Source organism: Azolla caroliniana, unplaced genomic scaffold (assembly GCF_043228905.1).
Source record: "Azolla caroliniana isolate FFs.n. ecotype wild unplaced genomic scaffold, voAzoCaro1.0.p SCAF_9, whole genome shotgun sequence".
Taxonomy (NCBI): Eukaryota; Viridiplantae; Streptophyta; class Polypodiopsida; order Salviniales; family Salviniaceae; genus Azolla; species Azolla caroliniana.
The window spans coordinates 17,481,070-17,484,178 of record NW_028230444.1 but is presented as its reverse complement, the minus strand read 5'-3'; the positions used below and the strand labels follow the sequence as shown (position 1 = coordinate 17,484,178).

The following is a 3,109-nucleotide window of genomic DNA, read 5'->3' as shown; positions in this document are numbered from 1 at the left end:
ATAAAAGGCGCGCCACAAGAGGAAAGAAGAAGTCATGGCGCAAGAAGAGGAAGTATGAGCTTGGGCGTCAGGTTGCAATGACGAAGCTATCCAGCAACAAGACAGTGCGGAAGGTCCGTGTGAGAGGTGGAAACCTAAAGTTTAGTGCCCTTAGGCTCGACACAAGGAACTACTCGTGGGGATCAGAGGCTGTGACACGGAAGGCACACATCCTTGATGTCGTCTACAATGCTTTGAACAATGAGCTTGTGCAGACGCAGACACTCGCCAAGTTTGCAATTGTCCAGCTTGATGCTCCCCCCTTCAGACATTGGTATAGTCAGCACTATGGTGTTGAAATCAGGAAGAAGAAGAAGGCTCCTAAGGAGGCTAGAGGAGCCAACAAGAAGGAATCTAAGGAAGGAGAGACACCTGGTGAGGGAGAAAAGGGGAAGCAAAGCAACCATGTAGCCCCCAAAATTTCTGAGAGTGTTAAGGATCAAAAACTAGATCCACATCTTGAGGATCAATTTGCGAGTGGTTGTTTGCTTGTTTGCATTTCTTCTCAGCCCGGATAATGTGGCAGAGCCGATGACTATATTCTTGAGGGCAAAGAGTTGGAGTGCTACCAAAAGAAGATTCAAAGGAAGAAAGGGAAGACAACGGGTGTTGCTGAAGGTCTTTTTTTATCTGTTTAGACCACTCTTTAATTATTTGTGATTGCATTGAGAAGTGCCCACTTCAAATTGTGTATTTCTCAGCTATTTTTGAAATGAGTTGTTTGTGAGAATCTACCTTAGAGAGAGAGAGAGAGAGAGAGAGAGAGAGGAGAGAGAGAGAGAGATTCTTCTTTGTAGTTACTTCTTTTCCTTTTTTCTCACAGAAGGAACGAGACAGAGAGAGACAAGGTTTAGCTGTATCTATGGTCGTCTTCACCTTCATCTGCAGAAGTGACAACGACTCAAAGGAACGAGACAGAGAGAGACAAGGTTTAGTTATATCTATGGTCGTCTTCACCTTCATTTGCAGAAGCAACAACGACTCTTGGAGTGCCAAGCAACACCCTACTTTTGAGGATGGATCTGCTAATTCTTCCTCCAATCATCAGCCCTTGGTTACAAAGCTCTCTCTCTCTCTCTCTCTCTCTCTCTCTCTCTCTCTCTCTCTCTCTTCAGCGTATGTTTCTCCCGCATCGGTTGTCTTCCAGGTAATCATTGGCGGTGGAGGAGGTGGTGGCTTTGTATCTAATGGAGCAGTAGCATCGATTCAGGTGGGGTGGTGGTGCCGCTGCCACTCCTGTTGCCAGAGAGATAGAGAGGAAACAGAAAGCAAAGAGAGAGAGAGTGAGAGAAGGTGCCATGAGCTTGATTGACCTCTTCGAAGTGGCCCTCCTCTGGCAAGCAAGTATGTGTAGGATGAGCTGCAAGAAGGGGAGAATTTGTTGCCATTAAGATCCAGACCACTTTCTGAGGGTTCTTGGTTTAGTACCATATCAAATTTTAACAATGTTCATATGTGTGCATGTGCACATGCATTGGCAACATTCCCTCTCATGTTTTTTTTCCCATGTTAATTTGTGTATTTGTTATTATCATTTCATAGGCAAGAAGAACTATTTTGGTCTTGAGAAGCCTCATGGGGAGCTCATGGTGGCAGGTGCTTTATTTGGGAAGGACCCTACCAAGCTCGATTGGAGTAGATGTTACATTGTGAGGCAAGTGGGTGTCTATTCATTGAATCACACCCACTTTACTCTTCAGTGATTGTGTTTGTGGATTTTTATCATCACATGAAATTGTGTTCATCTTTCTTGGTGCTACATCATTACAAGAATACAAGGTCCTTATTTCTACTTATTGTAAAGGGAGGAGATTGATAAATAAATAATTGTATGTGTTGTAATATAGAACCATTTCCATTGCTTTCCTCTCGTTTAATGAATTATTGTTTGTTTGAAACATTATTTGAACCTTAGGTGTTTCCTTATTATAGCAAGTTGGTTTTGCATATGTTTGTTTGTTGCGAACTATATAATCTAAGGAAAAGGTGTACTAGAAAGAGATGTTGTATTGCCAATAGTGTGATTGATATGAATGTCAAATATGGCTTGACCCATGTACCACATATATTGCTTGATAAGCTTCACATATTGAATCAGTCATATATTAATCTCTTCCTTGTTAAATAATGTTGTGATATGAGAAATTATTGAGCATTTGAAGGAACTTCTTGTAGTGATGGAGTATTCATCATGATTGTTGATGAAATTTTATAGAGTTTAAATAGAGAATAGCTATCAAACCAAATAATGAGCTCTTGAGTCTTTATTAGTAAAAGGATATTTATGATTTAGGTACAAATAGACACAAGCCATTACACACACATACACATAACAATAGATACATACACACATGCCACACAACTAAGATATACAACACATACAATATAATACATATATAAATAAACATGGAATACAATACAATACATACATACACACAACCCATACATCAAGTATATAACATATGCTATACAATATAATACATACATACACAAATGTATAAAACATACATGTGTTCTATTTAAGGGCATTTAAAATGAGTTGTTGTCAAAATATATATTGGCACTAAGGGATATTTTTATTAGCTGTTTTTTTACAAAAGGGTATCTAAAATAGTAAAAAATATACGTATAAGGGGTTTATAAAAGATGTCGTGAACGCACGTGATACAACCTCTTTATATATAGTGGAGCCCCCGGGAAGATTTCCTTGCATGTGTTTGTTTGTCTTGTAACTTGGGGAGCAATTCGGGCTTGCCCATGCTCCTCCCCTTTTCACAAAGGCGCTCGAACGTTCATATCTTGTGTGTAAGCCTTCCTCTTGTGTGTTTGTTTGTCTTGTGACTTGGGGAGCGTTTTGGGCTTGCCCATGCACCTCTCCTTTACACAAAGGCGTTCAAACTTTTGTATCTTGTGTGTAAGCCTTCCTTCCTCTCGTGTGTTTGTTTATCTTGTGACTTGGGGAGCGATTCGGGCTTGCCTATGCTCCTCCCCTTTTCACAAAGGCGTTTGAATGTTCATATCTTGTGTGTAAACCTTCCTCTTGTGTGTTTGTTTGTCTTGTGACTTGGGG

General features: G+C 40.3%; 1 pseudogene; it reads left to right on the top strand.

Moving 5' to 3' along the window:
- The window catches only part of LOC147860299 (small ribosomal subunit protein eS8 pseudogene), a 709-nt pseudogene extending 61 nt beyond the window's left edge, over positions 1-648 (top strand).
- The last annotated feature ends 2,461 nt before the right edge of the window (positions 649-3,109 follow it).